This window comes from Micropterus salmoides, unplaced genomic scaffold (assembly GCF_014851395.1).
Source record: "Micropterus salmoides isolate LMB-PRFRI ecotype aquatic unplaced genomic scaffold, ASM1485139v1 Ms_hic_scaffold_23, whole genome shotgun sequence".
Lineage (NCBI taxonomy): Eukaryota > Metazoa > Chordata > Actinopteri > Centrarchiformes > Centrarchidae > Micropterus > Micropterus salmoides.
This window is the reverse complement of record NW_024041484.1, coordinates 20037532-20061254: the sequence shown is the minus strand read 5'-3', so window position 1 is coordinate 20061254 and position 23723 is coordinate 20037532. Positions and strand designations below refer to the sequence as shown.

General features: G+C 39.2%; 1 protein-coding gene across 7 annotated transcripts in view; it reads right to left on the bottom strand.

Annotated features, from left to right (window-relative positions):
• Positions 1 to 23723, bottom strand: part of syt1a (synaptotagmin Ia) — a 193138-nt gene that overhangs the window by 90779 nt on the left and 78636 nt on the right. For all 7 annotated transcript variants that reach the window (XM_038738997.1, XM_038739004.1, XM_038738996.1 and 4 more), the window contains exon 3: positions 11642 to 11713. The gene's annotated coding sequence lies outside the window, so the exon portion shown is untranslated. The remainder of the gene's footprint in view (positions 1 to 11641; positions 11714 to 23723) is intronic.

The following is a 23723-nucleotide window of genomic DNA, read 5'->3' as shown; positions in this document are numbered from 1 at the left end:
TGACTGAGCCGGGTCTCTTGGTGGAGATTAATGCCCTCTGCGGATGTCACCGAGCTCTAAAGGTGCAGCACTTATCCGTGTTAAAACAACTACCACAACGACATTAAAAGACTGAAAGAAAATCTATACTATGCAAATATCCTATTTTCTGAAGAAAAATGTGCTCAACAAAACGGAAACCGTGAGAGTAATGGCCGCCTTGTATTGAGAATCCATTAAATTCTCACTTTATTTGGAGTCTCAGGTATCTTGGAGAATCCATGCTAAATGCTGGTGTTGACAGTTTGCTGCAGAAAGTCAAGACAAATGCATTAACAGCAAACACGCTGCATATGCAGAAACGATGCAAAATCAAAAACACACAAACCCAGAAAAGAAATGCAACAGAAAAACGCTTCTGGCCTCTAGGGGGAGCGATAAGTAGAACAGCTTGATTTTTTGACCCGAGGGAGACCAGATGAAAGAGTGTGTTTGTTTTTTGAAATAAAAAGGTCAGATTCGTTTTAAGATTTCTTTCTCTGGTGCAACACTTACAATATAATGATGTATAGAGACACAGAGACAAGGATGAAATAAAATTCCACAGTAAATGATAAAATAAAGAGGGCCAAAATGAAATAAAATGAATATAAAAAATTTAAATAAACAGAACAAAGAAGAGATAAAGTAAGGCATTAAAATGAACAGGTGGCTCAGATAAAAATCAGGATATGCTTTCCAATAAAAGTGAAACGTAAAACCACAAACACACGTTATGCCTTCTTCTTGCAACAAAATCTTTCATCATCTCAGTTTTAGGAAGTGGCACACTTCAACATTTCAAAAGATATGAATAGAAAAGAAAAAAAAAAAGCTATTATTTCAAACCAGAAGCCTGCCAGTGGTCAACCTAGATGGAACAAGAAAGGGAAAATGAGGACGAGAGATCTACAGGGTGAAACTGGAATGAAAAGGGCGAAATGGCATTTAAAAGAAAAAGGTGGTAAAATAAAGGGAGATGAGTGAACAAAAAGGACAATTTCCTAAATGTCAGGAGCATTTGAATGGTCACTGCAAATCAGTGGTGTTATTCAACCACTTAGAGAGAGGATGTGAAGCTTTAGAACAGGAACAACCTTTTGTATCTCATCTATACCGAACCAACAAACTAATGACTAACTTGCTCTTGACTTTGCATATTATACAAACACTCAATTTGTAATACGAGTGGACAACAATGTAAATCCAAAAAGGTTATATCTTTTGTCATTGTAATCATGAAAGATTATTTAATAACCTTTAAAGTTCCCCTCTAGACAAGTTTTGAAGTAGGCTAAAATATTCATAAAAATCACATAAAAACCAATACAACCCCCCCCCCCCAAAAAACCCTGGAAGCACACATACTCTTTCTCATATTGAGAAATTATGGATCTACGATTGCTCTGTCAGGCCTCAGTCAGACGCAGACTCAGATGACGACTCGGCGACTAGCAGATGTATCACAATGGGAAGTTTAGTTAGCATCTTTTATTTGTCTATGTTGTTTGTTAGCTTGTAACTAGCAGTGGCTGACACAGCGTTAGTGGTTGTGAAACATACAATAGTACCTGCTACGTGTGTTCACATTGTCACATTGTGATTATGGGTACGGTTTGAATCCAAAGATGGCACACTCTACCCTGTTTGCTGGCAAAACTTTCACTACGCTAGTGCAAACTCTCGCTCTCTGTACTGACAACTCCCCTCTGTGTGAGAGGTTTCAGGTTTCTTTGCCCATAAGTTTGAATGTGATTTTAGGGAAATGTATAGACATCTCCCTCTTCAGTACAGGAATGTGAAAGCACCTCACAAACTTTGCAGAGATACAAGTCAGTAAAGTCAAGGTCTGACATTTTAGGGAACAGGAAACTCATTTTAGAGTGGACGGGACCTTTAGGAGTGTCATAATTTTTATTGACATCCTATAGGAACTGGCATAGCTCCAAACCCCTGTCCTTCTGAGCCACAGTGGCCTATAACTGACAAGCTACATTTTGGGGTAATTGGTATTCCAAAGGTTGTCTTAGCAATGCTCAATATCTGGGGAAGTAATTGACTCATTGGTATATTTATATATATTAGTGGTATCTTTGTACAAAGAGACATTTTCCTGATAAAACCATGCACCTGCATCATGCATGGAAAACAAGGCGACTGCTGGAATTTCAATATGTTTTAAGAGAGACAATATTTGTCCTTGGCAGCATATTTTGCACTTGCTACTCTCCACATACAGTAGGTTTCCTCATAGGACACTGCTTTTAAAAGGTTCATAAAAGAGCCGATGTGACTGGTCATTGAGTGTTTGACAACACATAACATTCATTTGCAAATCCTATCACCAGATACGGGACTTCTGAAAAACCTGGGATTACGTTCAATTGTAGTGTTTTTTTTATGTCCACTGCCAACATTTTTTAACATTATAACTAATTACAAAATGTGTATGTGCATGACAGCTAAGATAAGTTAAGTTATTAAGGATGTGGAAATATTGTGTTTATGGCAATTAAACTATTGTAAAGGTATGGGGCAGGTTAAGAAACTAAAACACTTGGTTAAGGTTAGGGAAACCGCATGATTACAGTGAATTGTAGGACTGTGACGCAAACTACAGTCTCCTGCACTTCTGTCCAAAGCAATGTACAATGAGTGCATTTAAACTCTGTTGGTAAGTAAGTGCTAGCAGGGCCTATGGCAAAACACACACTACACCCACTGTATGAGGGATTCTTTCAAATTGTTCCATGTGTAGCTCTGGTGCATCACATTACACAAAAATACGGAAAATCTGTCACCACTCCCTCTGCACCTGGCAGCACTTTGCACCTATCACCTTGACTCACAAAATTAGCAAAGCTCATAGTCAACCTTCATACCTAAACACATAAATGTTACTGCTTTTTTGTGGCATTGGGTTGTAAAAATCTTACTTTTTGTCCCTTGTATTCAGGTTTTATTGCTTCGGCCCACCCAGTGTATCCAGTGCTAATTCTCTCTGAGACAGAGACATGCACTTCCAAATGGAGGAAAGTAGTCCTAATTACAGCTGATGCTCTCATTTAATCTCTCTCTTTCTCTAATTCTCCCCCCTCATCCACCTTCTCTCTCTTCTCTCTCTCTCTCTCTCTCTCTCTCTACTGCAGGCAGGAAGCTGCCGTGAATCACTTACAGCTTTATCGGGGGATAAGTGGCTGTTCAAATATGGAGCTATTCAGAGAACTCTTTTCAATGCACACAGATGCTGCTTTCACCACCACCCGGCTTCTTTCACTCACATGCATGCTGCAGATACTGTACACAAACTCCCACACACACACACACACATACACATACACATACAAACATACAGTACACACAGTCACACACACACACACACAACACCTGCTAGGGTCAGTAACACTTTCCAGTGCCATGGATGTCACACAGATGTAAGGCTGGCACCTGAGGTTAAAGACAAGCAGAGGAGGACTGAAGCGCTGCTCATTTTCCCCAGATTTTTAAAATGCTAACAAGGGCAGTGGGTTATAAAGTTACTTAAAGGACAATAACAGTGTTTTTGGGATGTTATAGCCAATCAGCTACAACTACCCTGCCATAGCTTACTGTTGATGATTGTCTAAAACATATCATCAGCATATCAAGTGTCGGATAGACAACTTTTGTTCTCTGTCCATTTTCATCTTATTAAAATTATTATCATTATTATTTTGTAAGCGTTACATTAGGGTGTGCCATATATTATCGTTGCAGTTGCATCCAACAATCTGACAACAGAAATTTAGAGTAGGTTGTCAAAAAGCACTGCAATCTGCTATTGGATAAACAAACCCCAAGGACATTATGAAAAGGACAATGCAAATTTGGTCATTTATTGCATGAAAAGTGTTGCTAATATCTGTGGCGCATCTTTGAAAGTGACAACAGGGAGCATTTTCAAAAAACACCTTTGCAATGATGACATAAATTATGAAGACAAAATAAACATGATGGATTTAGGATTCTGCAAATTAATAATTACGTTCTAGTAAACATAATAGTTGTTACTTAGACTACCCTTAAAGCTGCATAAATCAATATTCTTATATTAACAAATAATTACATGTAATGTGAAAAGGAGTAGCTGGTAGTAATGTACCCAGAATAATTAGGTGGCTTTGCAGTGTTTTAAGCATCCTCATCTCAATGATTTGGCCTAATTGTTCTGATTCACTCTCACCAGTTTCATTTAGCTTGTTTCCAGAAAGAGCAAGCAGCTATTTCCGGAGAAAAAGCTAAAAGTTAGCAACTAGCTAATGCATATAGAGGAGCATTTAGCAGGTGTCAATGGAGACCAAAGGCTTATTGAGTAAATACAAAAATTATTGCTAAGACAACAACTTTATAAGGTTGACACCTTGTTTTGCTACCCCCAAGTGGCCATATCATATAAATTAGTGCCGCTTAAATCAACAATTTGTATGTATTGTATGGTCTTAAAGTGTATACAGTAGATAAAGTTGCACCACAGCAGTAAGAGATGAGCTTTTTTTTTTATCTACTTATAACTTAAGCATAAACCCTGGAAGGGATATTTTGATAACTCCAGTTGTTTTCTAGAGAAAGTACCATTAGCATTCCCAGTAGCCTTTATCTCCTCTCCTTCCCTTCTAACTCCAGGCACCAAGCTCTGCTGCTCACAGAGGTCACATCCTATTCATCCTAGCAGTAATAATTACGACATTCTTATGGAGAGATGAGCGGTCCTTTTGACCTGAGAGTCCCTTTGACTCACACACATCAGGAGGGCAGAGCAACGTGAGAAGAATTCATTGGGACTGATGACTGGAGCCCTTTGCACTGAAAGACACACTGGGGCTGACACACAAACAAGTACACACAGTACAGTATGGAGAGTACACATCTTACACAAATCAAGCAACCAAGGAGCATCTTTGTGCAGATAGGATCAGTGTTTTTATTTGGAGGGCTCCTGTCTGGGACAGGATCGAGGAGTCGGCCTGTTAGAGCGCCCCGGGCCGAGTCTGTGTAGGGGACTCAGAAGAGGGATTAGTGGGGATTTAGAGAGCAGTAATTACCCTTGCCCGTAGAGGGTCTGGTAATTAAATTACCTTGGCAACCCCGTTACTGCCCAGCCACACAGAGCCTTCAAGGTCAGTGAGATTGAAATTTCAGAACATGCTAAATTTGTTTAGAATTGTTATCGGAAAGCATCGCTTTTTTTGCGGTCTAGTCATCACTAAGAGACATTTAATTATTTTTTATTTATTTTTTAGATTTATATCCATATGTTTTCTGTTTGATTAAATTCACACCGCATCACAAGAAAACATAAATCTTTTTTACTTTTGTGCAGTTCTTACCACACGTATTGAAAATAGCATGGCCGTTTGAGTGCTTGGAAGGAGAAGGCATGCATTATATTACAGTTTATTGTAAGCATGAATATAAATTAACCTTGTCACAGCAATTTATTGAAAGCACTGAAGTTTTCAAGTGGTGTGATTTCTGGCTGAACGCACAATGGAAATTAGCTTTTCATAACGTGAAGCTACGTGGAACTTCTGCCAGGGATCAATCATGAGGCTAACTTACTATTTATTTTATAGATGTAGAGTAGATTGGTGGTTAAGTGAGAAATGCACCCGAGGTTAAAGACCAGTGGATTTGGAGAGAGAGAAAAGAGAGACAGAGAGATGCGTGGGAGTAGTAGCAGCTCCCACACAGGCAGGAAAGTCACGATCCACCACTGAACGGCTCTCCTGCTCAAACTGACATAAAAATGCCATCAAGAGCTCCAATGCAGATGCGTAATCTCACATTCACTGCACATGTAAAGTCTGAGTTCCTAAATACAATATTAAGAAAACGCAATGTCCAACATGATACTTAAATACAAAACGCTAAAAGTCCCATTAAGCTATGCACTAAATTCATCTTGATGCCACTACACCTTAGGATTTGTCAGCAACTCCTATTTTGAATTTCATCATTCATTTCTCAACTTGTGCAGTGTGGAAGTTGCCCAATATTAATAGATCCATACGTTAGAGCAAGAAGATCACATCCCAACCCTACCTACATGCTGCACAGGCATCCATGCAAACACATATGAACACTGACATTTGAATGTTGATGCCAACACACTTGGACACCTACACACCACATCACGCTCAAACACAGACATACATTCTTCACCAGGGACGGTAGCCTCACTGTAATTACATTATTACAATGTAATTAATTGCCTGCCATTTCACAACAATTAAAAGTAAATTAATTGATTTCTGTCATTCTGTCTCTTTTGATTTCCTTTGAATAATTTCTCTTAGCTAAAGGCACATAGTTTTGATTGATGACAGTCTACCAAAATAATGGTCATACTCCACCACCAAGTGAAGGAAATGTGATGAATGGTGTGAAAAAGATCCTGTAAGTCATTCATATGTTCTCGAAATATTGACTTTGTATCTTACAATAGTGACTTAGTATTGCAAAATAATGAGAAACCTTCTCAGAACAATGACATACTTATCACAAAATAATGAGTCAGTATCTCAAAATAACGAGAAAGTTTCTTAAGATAATGAATCAGTATCTGAAAGTGAGTATTAATAATGAGACAGAGTTTCTCATTATTTGGAGATATTAAGTCATTATTTTGAGAAAGCTTATTATTTTGAGATACTAAGGCCCCAATCATACAGAAAGCGTTTTGCAGGTTTGAAAACGCGAGGTGCCTTTTTGGTTAAATTTGGAAAAGAGCAGTGACTGCATTTTTTTATGTTCCTAGGCAACCACCAAATCAGCTGTCCTGTCAGTCTAATCAAATATTATAGCACCAGCGATCTGTAATCTTTGGTTTGTTGCTCAGTAATAACGGTCATAATATAGGAGAAAGTTAGTCACAACTCACAGGTCTGTGTCTTTGGTTGCTAAAAATATGTGCTTTAAAAAAATAGTCTAACGGAGGACGCCTGCTTTGGCATCGTTTAAGGGTGAGAGGTGTACAAACACGCAGGAGTCAGGGAAACATGAGACCCTCAGAAAAAGGGGAGACATCGCTGGTAGTACCACCTGTTGGTCCAGGAGCTTAGTCTTAATGGTGGTCAGTTCAAGGCTTTTTTTTTAGTGAGTTGGGGACAGTTTGTTGAAGTCTCTGGACAAGTAACTGTAAACTTCCGTCATCACAACTAAAGGCTCGTCTTTCCATTCCTTTGACTGGACATTGGAAAAAAAAAATTTCTATTCAGAGTTGAATTTTTTTGAACTTCATGCGCTCAGAGCGCATTCTGTCTGATCTGTCTGGTCATTATTTTGAAAAAGAATTCTAATTGACGACTCATCACATTGGCGGAAATGGGCTTCCATAGGCAGTAACAAATCCTAGTGTCTGAAGTATTTAGTTACTCAAGCAAAAACCTTCTGGTAGGTTAAGCTGGTTTATCCTATGACATACCTAAAGCATTTAATTAAGCAAACAGAAGCCGATCACTAACGAGGATCATGTCTATAAACAATTGAATTTTTCTTGTGTTTCTATTTCAATTATATAAAAAAAAGTTAAAATCCATTAAAAAAGTCTCCTTTTAGCTTCCAGCTATATTACCTGCCAGTTTACCTTTTTAAAAGGTTTTCAGTATCAATAACAGGACAGGTATATCCTGTTATTGATACTGAAAACCTTTTAAAAAACATACGCAGGCCATTAACGCAAACACAAAGTGTTTCTAGATTACTAACTCGTTTAAATAACATTAACAAATAAAATAAAAAGTTCAGTCTGTAAACTCACCAGTGTATTACTCATCATATCCACAATGATGTTTAGATGTTAAGAAATTACACATTCATTGCTTTCAATACATTCTTAATTACATTTTCAAGTCTAGAATATTGGGAATATAGTCCTGTCAGGACGTTTTTATAATCTCTCTCATTCTGCATACAACTTGGTGTTTAATACTGACACGGGAAAACTGTCTTTGAGAAACTTTGCTTATGAGAAATGAATACTGACAAACGTTATTTGGGTGGATATGTTCTGTGTCTGCGTGCTGATGAAAGCAGTCTGGTTACATCCGTGTCTTGCTGTAGCATAGTACATGGCAGCACAATGTCTCATTAGGCAGAATTGACTCTGTCTGTCAAGCACCTGTGTTTTGGGGGAAAGGCAGCCAGACATATGGTACTTGGCACTGCAGACGATGTTTGATGCGCTTACTGTACACTAGGTGGAAAAATACCAGGCACCCAAGGGGTTTTCCTTCTATTTCCTTGTTTTGTCTTTTTTCCTTGTCTTTCTTTTCCACTTCCTGCGGTTACTGGAGAGAAGCAAAGGGAACACTGGGGGATTGGCAGCACTCCAGAAGCAAGTCGATCAACAGACATGTATCACATAACAGTGCCATTACCTTCCACTGCAGCCCACTGGAACATGTAGAGGACATGAGCAGCTGGTGCCAGATACCCTCTATAGCACCTGACGGGTGCGATGCTATCGACTTGGCAGAATTAGGCCGCCTCAGAGCAATAATTACAACAAGAGATCTTAATCTCAACCGTGAGAATGAAAGCTAAAGAAAAGTGAGGGCGAACATTTCCCAGTCACATAGGCTCTTTGAAGTCACACCCCCCTTTGAAAGATCCCACCCCCTACTCACCACCCCCAGAAGTCACCTTGACAGCGCCCTTCACGGCCCACCATGACTACACTGCCTGCACGTGACAGAACAGATCTCACAGTCTTGTTTATTCATTTCAGAATCGCTGCATGATGTGAGACATTAAGGTGCTTGCTCCTTTTACGAGGAAACAAAAATACTTACTCGCATAGTATTTATAGGTACCTCATATTATTTATGACTTCACCTCTTCACACAGGATGTGAATTATGGTATGCAATAAAGAGAGAAGGAAAACAAGAAGTAATCACACCAAAAACTAAAATCAAGCTAAAATTACGACACTTGATTGGCACAACATTTGCATCAGCACGGATCTGTCTTAATCAAAATACAGTACATCATTTGCACTGGAATTATTTTACAAATCACACACACATGTTGTTCAGACAAGCTATTCGTGTGTGATTAAAATGATAGATTTATCCTTGTGCAATGGAAGCTCAAGCCTGTAGAAAGCTATGGTGAAAGATTAGGGGGTAACATCATTTAGCCAGTGTCACGGAGTAAGTTAGACTCTAATGCACTCTTTATTCTCTGTTTGTAAGCTTCGAACCTGCATTTATTCTCTGGCTAAACTACAACCCGGAAGGCGAAGTAAGTTATAGAGAGGCAGGAACCCTGGGACTCTTAGTTTAACCTTGTCTGCCCTAATGAACGCTGGTGAATTGCATTGTTTTAGCAAAGAACATTGGGGTCCTGCTCATGACTACAGAAGGAGGAAGTAGAGATACACTCCTCTCACTCCATCTGAGCTGCGTGCTTCTACTTTCTCTCCCTCTCTCCCTTCCTCTGTCTCTCCGTGGACATCGCTCTGCCACTTTGGATATGTCATGGGCAATAAGGATGAAAAATTGGACTGCTCTTTGGGTTCCCAGTCAGCATGCCGGCTTCGTCTTCCACCTTCACATGCCTGGAGGAGGCTGAGCTCCACACTCACAAAACAAAATAGGATTTAACAAGGCCAGAATCACTCACAATACCTCAGTAAATAGCCATTGAACCCTGCCTGAACCAGCATCAGCGATTGAATACAGACTTTAACATAGAAGTGTGGGGTGAAAGGATGGAATATGGCAGCGCAGGGAGGACTGTACAGGTTTGGATCCACGATAAAATACAAATGAAACAACCAAGTGATATCAAAACGTATATGCCAAAGAAGACATGAATAAAGCCTTAGCGCTTTGCCACGCTGGAAAATGTGAGTTCTGATTACTCTAATCATCAATGCACAGATGTGTGCACTCGCCAATTTCTGTTATTTTTAGATTGTAGATATGTCCATTTACTAGCATAAGGTCTGCACATGAAAGTAACATCAGGAAAGTACATTTAAGGGCTAGGTGATAATTCAATATTACTGCCTCGAGCTATCAAACTGAGCACTGTAAAGCACTTTTCAACACCAAGAGCTTACAGCAATCAATGTAAAACATAGACAAGTCAAATAAAGATCTGCCACACACATAAAACATGAAACAACATAAACAAGTCAATAAAGAAATAATGGAGAAATACACATCACACATTGAAAGGTATTTTGCTTAAATGAGTCTTAAGAAGTGAGATGAAACTCTATGAAGAAAAAAGGCTATAATTCGGTACTATATGACTTTGACAACACAAGCTAAATAATGACATATTTGTTGAATGATGAGAAAGTTTGTGATTTACAAAAAATGCTTTACTGTTAACTGACAAATCCTACATTAATACAACCAGTTAAATTTCTATTGGACATTAAAGCAGGGTATGAAGAAGACCATTTGTTCCAACTACACACTGTACATGTGGCTTCAGCACATTTCCATATTAATATTCATGTGGCAATGTGTTGATATGAAACTACAAAGCCCTCATAGTGTCCTTCTGTACTTTGTATTCAGCATGAGAAACAGTATGAGAATCAGATTCCCAGACGACACACGATGCATCTTGTTTAGCTTTTTTTCCTGATAACATGGCCTCTGCAACGAAAGGTGGATGTGATGTACAGTCATCTTGTGATTCTACTCCCCTCTGATATAAGGTAAAATCAATAAGAAATTATTCAACCCATATAAATTGGACCCATAATCCATCGTCACAGCGTGAAGGATATGCTTGCCAGAGAACATTCTGCATAACTGACAGCTTGCTGGTTTTCCATACACTGATCTTAACAGTGAGCACATCCATAAATTGGTCCTCTGAGCAGCAGCAGTGTCCTCGAGGGTCAAGGCAGACTTGCTAATTGTCTATTCATATATTCCCAGCACCAGCCTCTTTGTGACTTTACAGTACACGTTTTGGTTAAGAATGAAATAAGCTTTAATCAAACCAGCAAAACATGCAACTAAGCAGCTTTAGTAATTCCACAGAAAGCAAATACTTTTTTCCCGAACACATGCTGTTGCATTTTTATCCAAGTGGATTGTGTGGAAAGGGTTATGACACATCATCTTCCATTGTCAATTTATTCCTATAATATTCTAATGTACCCACAAAGCTGTCATTTTAGTTACCTTGTATTGAAAAAAATGAGATTCCACATGGGCTAATACATTTAACAGTCCTGTATGTCATCACAATATCCACCATACCAGTAAAATAGTGCAACATTAAAATAGCTTAAAATTAATCTGAATTATTATCTCCACGGAGAAACCAGGGTGTTACAAAGGAAAGGGAGAATACATCACAGGACATGGAAAATGGAAAATAAATATACAGTAAATATAGTATAAAAAGCCATGATTTTCACACAAGGATTGAAGCAGTGAGATGCAGAACATAAAAGTTGCAACAGGAGCCAAGTGAAAAATCAGAATCCTTGCATTTGTTTAACAGCATGTTTCGTGACACTGACTGGGAGCCCTGCCACTGTAGACATATGGCATTTCAGTACAAATATATGCTTTGAGTTTTGATTGGTAAAAGCAACAGAGACTCACCTTTAACTCAACGGTGTCTGCTGCAGTCTCTCTTTAAATGCTTCCTCCACACTCACCAGCAGTCACTCAGATCTGGAGGAGATGAGAATAAAAAGAAGAAAGACCATGTTTGTCTATCTTGTGCTAGTTCTCACAGTAAGCTCCAAGTGCACCTGACACACCTCTAGTGTTTTTTTCTTTGTTTGGTATAATTAATTTTCATAATCTCTTATCTTATCTGAAAATATAGAGTAAAGAAACAGGTAAAGAGCCAATATAAACAAAATGGACATGAGGGTTGTTGGTCAAATGTTCTCTATATCCATTTGGTAATATTTGGGATTGAATATTGGGACAATTTATTTAAAACCATGCTGAAAGAAAAGTACTGCATGTACACAGGACAAAGACAACACGGCTACAATTGAAATCTCAGAAGTGTGCACAATGGGTTCAAACAACTGTATCAAGAAACCAGACACAGATAAATAAGCCTAGATCTTTTGCCCCTGTTGATTGTTCCATCAGCTCAGTAATCTGTGCATGTCAGTGGTGTGTTGGCAGATATCCATTATCGATGGACTGTTTACACAGACAATTGGCCACATTCAAGGAATGGTCAGTGGAGACCAGCCATGTGTTGGAAAACCAGTACAGAGAGCAGCTGGGGATCTCCTCCCAACAGATGCCGCCTGCTGTGGAGGAGGGGGAAGATTTCCAGTACAGCCCTGGTGAGCAATGTGGGGGTGTGGGTGCTGTCTACACTCACTACCTCTGCCCTACATTAAATTATTTTAGTGCTGGAGTGAAGAGTCAATTAATCGATTAGTTGACTGACAGCATCTCAAATGTAAGATTTACCAGATTTTCTGTTTTACAGGATCAAAAAACAAATGTCTTTGGGGTTTGGCTTGTTGGCTGGACAAATTAAGCAATATGCCATCTAATTTGACAATCAAAAGGGTTTATGGTCAATAAATTGTAATTTGTCTATTAGATTTCTTGTGTACAAGTAGAAATTATACCCAACCACCTTATAGTGGTGTAAAAAAAGGTCAGTAGGTCACCAAAATAGTTATGATTCATCCCGTGTGGATTATGACGCAGCACATTTCCATGATATTTGGCCACTGGTTTTCCAGTAGTAAGAGATTCCACATCTAAACCGATGTTGGACAAATACACTCAGACTGGCAAAACAAAATCTAAAAACATCCCTGTTCAAAGAACTTACAGCTAGATGTGAAAAGAATTCTGCCAGCACAGGAGGAGACGAAAACTATCAACACCTCTCTGACTGTAGTTGCGTGAATGTGGTAAGACTACTGATGAATGCCATTCATTCTCCCCCTCACACTGTGAAAAGTGTATTTACCGGCCAACTGATGCACAGATTAAAAGCCATTTCCTCTACTTGGCAGGAATATAAAGGAAAAGTGTTCCCAGACAGCGCACCTGTCATGCCTTATCAGAATACAAAATTATGATGGAAAGTGAAAAGGTAAATAAATTATATTTTATACAGTGCTAGGAACATTCAAACACATTTAAATGCCTTAAATGCTAGTGGATGTTTTTTTTTTTCCTTACTGCCTAAAGACAGTCACATTAGAAAATTAGAATAAAATTAAAATAGTAGTTCATAATAGATTAGGCTATATTACTATATATTACTGTTTTTGATTTAATAAAACAAACTGTCCGCTTATTTGAAAATAATTTCTAATGCTTGTTTTTGTGGGTGTTCACACGTGTAAGCCCTTTTCATTTTTCCTAATAAAATGATATATTAGTTGTATATTGGATCCTATGGTGGACTGATGGGCTGCACTTTCACACACTTTCCAGCTGCTCTCACATGTAAATCACATACAGAGAGTGCAGGCTGTGGTGACAGCAAGTCCTATTACAGTCTTGCCCACAAATCAGTGATGCGTCGTGATTTCAAATGCACTGCTAAATATGCATGCATAAGAAATAGCATGATCGGAACACAATGAGGATGTCATCGTGATATTAGTTGCGAGCAGCTCAGTGTTTGCCTTTGTGGCTTTCAGCAGCCATCTGCACAAGTTCTTTTGTGAGGCTTCATAGAATACAGTTCCTGTTTCCTGCTGTGTTTTCACATTTTCTTGTCCAATCCTTCTGCTCGTCAGTTTTTACCACTTTTTGCCACAAAACAATTTGGATTGCTAATACAAATTCTTCTTCTAAATATCTCTCTGTTGGAAGGTATTTGTCAACCTCTCTATCATTTTCTTCCATCTACGTGGATGCGTAATACTATAGCTCTCATCTCAAATATATACACATCAAGCTGACACATTTTTTTCAGTAGATTTACTATTATTCCATCCAGGTAGTTTCTATCATTTGTTGACTTTAAGCACAGATTATTTGAATAGAATCTTGGGTAAAGACTCAATCATGTAACCACATCCAAATCCCCAACCCGATCCACTCATATCACTCAGAAAAAATACATTCATTTCTCTCACAGCACCCCAGATATCAAATGTAAGATGCAGCACAATCTCAATGCTCAACAACCTGTGCAGTAGCTTATGTAACAGCATGATGAGGAGGCAAGGACACAATCTTTAGATCTGAGTGTAGACTGAGAGCCAGTTGAGGGAGGATGGGAGACACTCGACAGGAGAGATATTACTACAGTAATCTACACCGAGAAGGTGCGCTGTAGAGCAAGCTGACCTTGAAGAGTTTAACCTGCCAATCAAGAGTGTTTCTCCTCTCTGACAGCCAGTGAGGCAGAAAGCAAAGCCCCAGATATGTCAGTTGGATCCAGATGTATAAATGATGTGGAGACACAAAATAATACGTGCACAACTTTCCACAGTTGAACTTGGTGAGATTTTAAACACCAGACTTTGTATTATGTCTATCTTCATGCATGCTTCATACCAGACAAACACCAGCCTGCAGCTTGATGGCAGTGGCTGTAATACTAAACCTCATGAACAGGCACAAGTGGTTGTTGCCAGACAGAAGCTAAGACCGCGTTCAGACCAACTTCAACAGTGTGAAAAAAAGCAGCTCTCTCTCCTTCATTTGGATGGAGAAAGTCCGTCGATGCCAGCGCAGTGGGGCCCGGCAAAAAAGTTGAACCAGGCTAATCTTTTGCTGCAACACAACATCATCCAAGATGTTTTGCGATCGTCATGACAAAATTTAAATAGTTTCTGGCAAAACTTTCCAGAGTTGTAAAATCCAGTCTATGAGTACTACAAACCATTGGGCAGTGTTTTTGGCACCTGATTAGCCTTTAAACACATTAATCTGTTACTCAAACTGCACTTCATCTGTGGTGTTTTATGTCTCACCAGTACCTTAAACATACCCCCACAAAAGCAGCCAGTGTGACTAAAAACAGTAGTAACATCTTTGAAAGTTGGAGCTACTTAAAAGTAATGAGCTGCATGGTTTGCCCATGTATCAACCACATGAGAAACTAATATCATGAACCTTCATTAAAGCTAAGAAACATGTCTCATTCCTCTTTCAATTTGGCTTATTTTGAATATTGTGTCTAAAGTGATCCATTTGATCCTGTGATCCTCCTGCCAAAGAAATATAATTAAAGAGCATGTAGCTTAATAATGTACTAACAGCATTATTGAATGATCACAGATAACTTTTAAAAAAATGCAATTTAACTAATGGTTAGACACCTCAGCCTTATTTGCTAAGTAAGGCTACACTGTTAATAGCGGACTGTGGCCACTGCCGTTATTCTTCCCTCTTGAAACGCTTCACTAAATTCATGTACATTATCCTTAACCAAACTTTTTGCTAGACAGAAGACCTTGAAGCCTGAAAATCATTGAGTTACAGTTGAAAATTAGCCTGCTGGCTAACACTGGCACATTTACAGAAATGTTGATTAATGTGCACTGTCCTTAAATAAATAAATGAGAAATGAGAATGAGGTCAAGTACATAAAGGCATCTTTAATATCAGAACGCCTATTTGTGAATGAGGAGGATAATGCTGGATCATTTGTGCTTTGACGTGTGTCTCAGGCATGCCTCACAACAACTGTGCTCCGCTGTGCAGTACATCTACATAAGGTAAACCTCTATGAGCATAGGTCCCCACCAGGCTTACCATCTGCTCACACTTCATGGAAAACACTTTCACTGGTCAAACAGGGAAGATAAAATAGTAAAATTCACTGCCAGGTGGTAGCATGTCTCTAGGCATTATAACTACTTAATGTAACTGCTACTTTGCTGAGTCCTCTTATTCTCCCTATAGCTTTTTAAAAGAGCTGACTGGACTAAGCATTTGGTGAAGTATATAATGTTGTGGTAGAAGACGTTTGACTTCCTCCTGTATATTTGCCATATGTGGTCTTTCACCCTTTGCTGTCAGGGCAACCTGGTTTGCTGAAAATATCAATATAAAGTGAACTAGAAATGTTACAGGGTGCAAAGATTGACACCTGAAAGTGGAACGAATATGAAATGGAAAAAAAAAAAAAAGCAAACAAAAACCCATCACTCCTAGTAAAGCTGTAACTTGAGACTGACACTTATGTATTAGTTCTATTTTTGCAAGAAAACTCACTCATTATTCCTATGTGACTCCTACCCCTTATGCACCATCACAACACCGCACCCGCCGTTCTTTACACCAAAGAGTTTGAACGGAGTCTTGAGATATGCTGCACCTTGGTGAAATGCAGGCTCTGTAGCAGCTGTGGTATTGGTGGAGGGTTATTCTGTTGTGACACAATTGCAGCCCTCTCCTTCTGCTTTTGATGGCTGCTCACCGGGAGAGTAATTATGAACCCCAGAGATCACTTTGAATGGTAAACTGCCCTCATGTGGAGGCAGTCATTTCAAATTACAACAGTCAGAAGTTAGTTTTTACTTAAATAATTGGAGAAATAAAAACATGTATATACACATTTGTATATCGTATGTTTTCTTTCTAAAGTATTTTCAAGGTAAGGGCCATTTTAAATCAAATAATGAGCTGACAGAGCCTGACTTGTAGTCCTTCTTAAATGCACTGTCAAAAATACTATGTTCTTTGTCTTTTGCAGTTTCACTTGAGGCTCCCAGAAGCGGTTTTGCGGATCACCCTTCATCTCCAGTGACGTCACCCAGATTTGTGTGCACACATGCCGAGCTGCAAGGCCACTACACCCCGTCTCCATTTAAGACATGAGAACGGGGATCACAATATCTCCAGCGCGGGCCTTTATCCCTGTGGCAGTGTCCTGTCCTGCACAGACGCTGCCCTCTGAGCAAACAAGATTACACTGATGAACAGAGGCAGGCTTGTTTACTCCCAGTGTCAAGGTACTTTGGGGGTGACTCACTGTCAGTGAGGAGCAGAAACTTTGGAGATGAGATGCAGCTCTCAGGTATCTGAGGTGGTGAAAAGAAAACTTCCAATTCAGATTTTCTGTACAGCAGCTTCTGAAATAACAGTAGCTTTTCAGGTCTCTGCAGGGCAATGGCACATTATTAGTTCTTTTAAACTCTCATCTTATTCATGTTTGTTATGTTCTCTATAGTTCTGTCCTAATATAACCTGCCACTTGTACGGCTGTACAAGCCAAAGAAGAATTCCAGTGGATTTCAACACATCTAACCCTGTCTCCTATGAATTATGTTCATATTTGACACATTGCATTTGCCTTACCATGACAAGGCATTTACATTGCCTTGCTTTAACCATACTGAACATACCACAATCACAATCTTTCAGGCCCATATTGTAGTGAAAGGGATTGAAATGAATCAATGAATTATACATGCATAGTTATCCTGATGCAAACTAGCTGTAACTGGGTAATGGTGTTCCAAATAGCAATAATTATGTGGCAGTTTGGTGGCTGAGTTTTGAATTCTCCACACATCTAAAGTCAAAGGTTTGAGTCTTGTGGTGCAATACTTACTTAACCCTGCAATTTAATAAATTTTTCTCGTTTCTCAAACCAGTAAACATTCCCATGTGGTAGGTACATACTGCTGCACAGGCCAATACTTGGTCTAGCAATGCTCATTGTGTCACTACATGTGTGCTACTTACTCTATATATAAACATTGTTCATTGACTAGACCCGTTTAGGTCACATATGATCATGATAGATGTTGACATGTGTCTGGTCTGCTGTGCAGTTGCCAGAGCAAGAGAGATAGCTGTGCTCATGGTTGGCAGACCGCCATTTAAGAGGGAGCTCCATCTTGACTGAGGATAGCTGATTCCTATCTCATTCTCTGTCATTTCCTACAATGGTTTATCTATCTACTGAAGGCAATACTCTTATAGCTACCTGTGGTGAGATGATTGTTATTCATACACAAGCATCATACAGGGCCCGGGGACCCTAAACGACCAGTGTATGAGTAGGGAAGGTGGATATAGCATTAAAAAAAAAGAGTTTGGAAATGGAAAGAGAGATCTAGGATAAACAAGACCTCTACCACTTCGCTCGAGATATTCAGTGGCTTTAAGAATAAAGACAAAATCCACATGAAACATCAGGAGATCAAAAGCATGTGCCTATCAAAAACCCAAACTATAAACTCTGAACCGATCTCTGCATGTGAATGCAGGCAAGGTCAAGATTTTAGTTTCGGAAGCACTCTAGTTTCCGGTAGCCCGAACAGTACTGACCAATCATTGATTGGGCTTTGTTTGCATGCAGTCCTTGTGGAAAGCAAGAGGTTGAACACATTGGCCAAAATGCAAAAACCCCATTGGCTATTGTCTGACAAGGTTTATATCAATATCGAAACAAAAAAGATTAGCTTTTTATTCCATCCATCCATCCATCCATCCAAAACAGAAGTCACTCAAAAGCATGTTAGAAACCCTTTAATAATATTATTACAGAGGCTTCTGGACTCCACAAAGGCATTTCTGTTACACATACATAGACAAGTACGCAAAACAATGGGCAAAACCTGACCCTATATTTAAAAATAAAAAATAAATTTATTTATCTCACATATTTGTTGATACGATTTGAACTTAAAAGACAAAACAAAAAATTATATGTAATGCAAGGGAAAATAGTAGAATTACAACTTTTGGAGGGTGTGCAATTCTTACAATTTCTTAATTTCTAATTTAATTTAGTTTTTATATTTTCTTGTGAAGCCCGTTACATTGCAATTGCACGAAGGGTGCTCCATTAGTAAAGGTTTACTGACCTTCATGTACACTGTACATAATGTTAGAATAACCGTGTAGTTTAAGTCCTGTTACTCATTAGGCAATAATGCAGAAGATGTCATTATGACTACATGATGTCTGAAGAGATCATTATTCTACCCTCCTCAGGTTTATTGCAGCAGAGTGTTAATCATAATGTGTGAACAGGTGTGTCTGCTCTCTGTGGAGCCCTGTGAACTGCATTCATGTTTATGTGCTTGGAAGGGCAAGCGAACTAAACTAGGCCAGAGGGGGTCGTATCCATGGTGACAGCAGCAAAAGAGCTAGGTGCACCTGTGCAATGCCAGATTTCTTGTAGTGTTGTGTTATGGGAGTATTATGAGAATGCAAGTGGTTAAATCCATTTGCTGCTTCACAGAAACCGCTGTGTATTCTTTCTTCTTCCACGTCTGACATGTTTTAAAAATATATAGAGTAGCAATCTTTGCCATGTTTTGTTTCAACAAAAAAATTTCTTTTAAATAAAATAAAAACAAACACCGTCATACAAGCATCTTTCATTTTATGTGTGTCAGTATTTAAGATGTATCACCAGAAAGGTTGTAATTTCTGGCACATACTGTATGTTTGCCGCACTTATAATCAAAACTCTTCAAATACTGTAAACTACAATTGAATGACCTTCTTTACAGTATAGGTGATAATGGTCTCCGTAAATGATCCAAGAGAACGATATTTTAGTTGAGGAACTAAAAGTGTTTTGTCTAAAATATCCCAAAGCTCATATTTCATACTGTGCAAGGAATGGAAAGTATAACCTCCATAAGTCAGAAAGTCCCCTTTCTGTTGCCTTTGCACTCCATTCATGTATTCATCCCTTGCATCTTTTTTAATATTTGCAATGCACAAAATGAAGCCTAATACATTATTGTAGCATGAAAAAAAGACCCCCCCACCCCCCGGTGCCTTTAATGCACCTCTCCAGCTTGGGCTTTCCATCAGATGATCAAAGCTGGTCTAGGCCTGTAAAAACCTTAATTCTAGGGTCAAAGTGGTCCATTGACTCCAGTTCCTCTCCCTTACATTTGAGGGGTCCAATTGGGCTTTCATTTGCGGGCCCAACTGGGCTTTCATTTGCTACTACTGCCTCACTGCTATTACCAAGAGTAGATGCCCTAAAAGACGCCTGCTGCTTTTTCATCTTTCAGTGCAAAAGGGACAAAAAAAAAGAATCTGTAAATGCTGTAATTTTCTTCATTTTCCAGGATGATTTTAAAATAAATTATTAGATAGGTGGGCCAGAAAGTTTGGGGATCTGCAGAAAGGGCCAGTCTGAAAGCCTGCAGTGTCAAGTTGACCCCCTGCTGTGACAATTACTCCAGTGGGACAAATGGAGGCTTTGGTGCTTTTATGCTCTGGAGGTAAAAGCACTCTGGAATTTGCTTAGACTCACATCACATGTGCCATTCACAGCATTTTGAACCTGTGTGTTCAACAATTACGGTGCATGTGTCATTTTGTTCTTGCACTAATGCATTTTTTCTAAGAATTGGCCTCTTTCAGACTCTTTTAATATTCTCAGGGCTGCTGAAGACAGTGAAATGTGTTCCTGATTTCTCACTGTTGGTCATGGTTAAAAACAAATTTTTTGTCAGCATGTTTGAGGATTAATAAAAGTTCAGCTGCTTCCCGTGATAAATTAGATTTGACGATATTTTAGTTTTACTTTTTTTAGTTTTCAGCTTACCTGCCTAACAAAGCAGCTTGTGAGCGCAGCATTTATTCTTAGAGGGGTGACAAACCTGACGCAGTTTTCAGAAATAACAGCACAGTCTTTGCAGGCATTTTGTTACCTAGCAACTCAACTGCAAAATTACGTTGATGCAGTGCTAATGCTGAAATTACACATTAACTAAATAGATTTTGTAACAGAGTCCCAACAGACACAGCACAGAGGATAAAGGAACACATCATGAAAAACACTGAATCTGCCTCATCCTCTCTGGGAACAACTGCGTCAGGCACAGGAGGGAGGAATTAAAAATACTTTTTGAAGTGGGGGGGTTCACTGATGAAGCCATGCAGGCAGAAGGTTCACCGGTGTTTGAACACAATAAACAGACACCTAGAATTATACTCCATGTTCAATTTACAGCCAACTGTGAGCCAGCGCAGCATTAAATAAGCATCTGGGTGTTTTGGCTCAGGCTGCCGTTAGCTAGGTGGAGAAATCTCTTTTCCTTTCCGAGGCTCAGCAGAGAGATGAAACTAAGTCGGAGGCCACCTCATTTAATGTGAAATGAAAAAAAAACCTCTATTGCTTTGTTGATTACAACTTCATTAGATTAATCAGTTTTGCCTAATGGTGCTGTAATAGTTTCCAATCATTACAGTGATTGTTGTGGAACTTTAAAGAAACATGCAGTATTATATGCACAGTAATCACGACTCTTATTATAATCCCTTCCCGTCTTTACTGGACATAATGATATTGAGTTTAAATGTGTTGGTCTCCTAATATACTCCCTCCAGAATATTAATAACAGAAGTAAAATAAGGACAAAGGAATCTCACATCTAAGCACACAGAAGTGCGGAAGAAAGCATTTGGCTTGAACATAGGGGGTCCCAAAACTGCTGGTCAGGACCTTCCCAAGGGTTGTCCCAGAATAAATCTCAAGGGGCGACATTGCTTTTGGCTTATCAATTTCTAATAATTTATACAGTTTAAAAATATAAATAAAGACAGTGGTGGGATAGTAATTTTAGCTAGTTGTTTAAATTAAGTTAAAGATCTGCTCCATTTAAAACAATGTAAACTATTATTTTTGAGTAACTTATTATTGGAAACTTTATTCTTCATATATGGTGAATTTTATACTTGCCTGTAGACATATGTGTTTGCGTGTTCAGTTGACTTGCTGCTCCCTAACAGAAGACTTCAAGGTTGTGAGTTTAAATTTTAATTCAATAAATGGAAGCTGAAGAATTGCACGCCGTTTCTTTATTACCTACTAGCGCCAAACTATTCTTTCAAGGAAACTTCCAAGAAAATTCTTAAGAATTTATGGACCCATATAGCCTGAAGAAACACCTTCAAAACAATGGCAACAACCATTAATTAACATTCCAGCAAAATACCAAACTAATCACAGATTTGTAAAAAAAAGATGTGGCCATTATACATTATACGATGCAAACACTTCAGAGGAGCTTAATATGGCGAGGTGTTGTATATACTGAGTACATATCATAAGTACAATGACATTATGGACATTATGGCATGACATTAGGACAAAACCAAAAAACAAAAATCAAATTCATGTCTGACACTGCTTACTGCTAACTTGTTTTTGGCCATAAGCTCTCATATGCAAAGTCACAAGCTGAGCAGGCATCATCAGTGTGATTGAGTTCACCCTTGTGGTCTGTTCAAATATTTCCCTGCCAGCTTAAGTTTGCTAAACACACAATTCACCGCAATTACGTTAGCCTCAGTGTGTGTCAATATGGCGCCGAGGAAGAGAGACGAGCATGGGCCGCAGTGACGATGCGAGGCAACTAAATTGCACCTGAGTCAGCCTTTCAATCCATTAGCAGTCCGATCCAAAGCATCCTGCAGGCAGGAAGAGAGACAGCCAAAAGTCTGCTTTGCTTAAACTTTGGATGCACTTCAAACTGGAGGAAAAGTGAAATCCAAAGAAAGGGACGTGTGGTGGGACTGAAAGCATGTAGATAAAGTCATAATTAAAAGAACCACTGAAATTCAACATGTCTTCAGACTGTTTAGCCAGTATTAGAGTGTTTAGCTCACACTCTAATCTGGGATGTCAAACCTAAGCTTCTTACTTTAAAAGGTGCTGAAGATGGGAAACTACCATATTTAAAACAGAAACTGTACATCAAAGAAGAATATAGAGATCAGATAGTTTTTATCTGTTCTGAATGTGCCACATCTGTTTGTTCTTCGGGCACTAAGAGTGGCCTTCTTGTCTTTGAATATTTACCAAGCCGTAGCTTAATCCCCCAAGAGGAAAAAAGTAACACCTCCACTCCCTGAGGAGTGGAAAGAGGGATTAGACGCACACTCTTTACCTCACACCTACACAACAACCACACCCGCCCACTCAAACAGCATTAAATTTCTTGAACTCAGGGGTTTTAGCCTCCCCGTGAAGTTACACAGAACAAATGTTGCTTAGTATTGACATTGACTCTGTTTGAAAGTGCCTTGGGCTCAGGCATCGTGATGAGTCAACAGAAGCTGATCTAAGAGCAGTTTGAGAAGCTCGCATGCCCCAGATATTTCACATAGTCGAGGAACAGATTAGAATGCAGCAGCTTTGATCCTGTTAATATGATGCCTACCATCTTTTCCACCACCTCTGGTTTCCTCTTTTCCTCCTTTTGCTACGTTTGCACTTCCCGACTAAAACTGCGAAGATGAAGACCGGAGAAGTTTGGAAACGCTGCCAACCCCGTTTTGCGTTTTGAAACTCCAGAGGGCGTTTTAGTGAAGACGGAGGACTTTAGAAACGAGGATGCAAAAGCTCACGCTCGGCTCTCTGATTGGGTCTTATAAGTCATGCAAAGAAACACGATGTTACTGACAGAGTTTTTGAGTTGGTATTTTTATTTAAATATTCTGTATTGTGCAAATAACACTTAGGCCTATCTGCCTACACTGTGCATGTCGTTGTTTACTTTGCAACGACTCCCAGTCTGTTTTCCACCGCCACACTCCTGTGTCACATTCAGTACCAGTCCTAGCTCGTTATTGAAGCATGCAAAAATCATCTGCATTTCTTTAGTCTTTCGCCACACGCATGCCCAGCGTACCTGAACGGTTTCAGTCGTTTTAATGTAGACGGAGATCAACTCTGATACACAGCTAAAACGCTGGCGTCGACGGAGATCGTATTCATTTTAAATCTCCGTTTGTAAACTAAAAC